We start from the raw sequence: 671 nt of genomic DNA on the forward strand, positions 1-671 counted from the left end.
AGAACTCATCAAAGTCCACTGTCCCGCTTCCTACAACCCACAGAGTCCAATCACCAATGAAATCCCAATTCCTGCCATAAACTACACATGAATATGAATGATATAACTAAAATCCAACATACCATCCTCATCTACTTCATCTACCATTTCCTGCAGCTCTTCTTGAGTGGGGTTCTGGCCCAGCATCCTCATCACCTTGCCCAACTCCTTAGTGCTGATACAGCCATCCTCAGCATCCTGCACGAAGATGTCGAACGCAGCGCGGAACTCTGCCAGGCGCAGTCAAATAGCGGCGCAAATGTCACACAGTAACATTTGTAAGTTTATAAGAGAGTTGACATTGTGGTACATCACAATACATGCAGCTTTATGTTCAAACTGACAGATTAAAAGGAGAAACTCACCATTTTTTTGTTCTTCTGTCAAGTTCTCTACCTGTTAGGTGGAAAAGAGAGCTCAAACCTTTGCTCCAGTAGACTTTGAGCTAAAAATACAATATGTTGTAAGGCTGTATAGCATGTCATTCGACAGAGACTGGCCAACATCTATTCTTTACAGGAATGACAGCTGTCACTCGTGTAATGTTCTTCAGACACCAGACACCCTCTGCCCCATTCTGAAATGCTTTAGCCTCACTGACTGTGACCCTTCTCTATTTCACCACCTATTAC

The 671-nt window shown here is 43.5% G+C and overlaps 1 long non-coding RNA gene across 1 annotated transcript; it reads right to left on the reverse strand.

The window, feature by feature from the left end:
• LOC107682327 (uncharacterized) lies at positions 1-503 on the reverse strand. Its single transcript, XR_001633453.1, has 3 exons — positions 405-503; positions 123-269; positions 1-30 (listed from the first exon to the last, which is right to left on the reverse strand). It is a non-coding gene; the product is annotated as an uncharacterized LOC107682327 (long non-coding RNA).
• Between the last annotated feature and the right edge of the window lie 168 nt (positions 504-671).

This window comes from Sinocyclocheilus anshuiensis, unplaced genomic scaffold (genome assembly GCF_001515605.1).
Source record: "Sinocyclocheilus anshuiensis isolate Anshui unplaced genomic scaffold, SAMN03320099.WGS_v1.1 C32069246, whole genome shotgun sequence".
NCBI lineage: Eukaryota > Metazoa > Chordata > Actinopteri > Cypriniformes > Cyprinidae > Sinocyclocheilus > Sinocyclocheilus anshuiensis.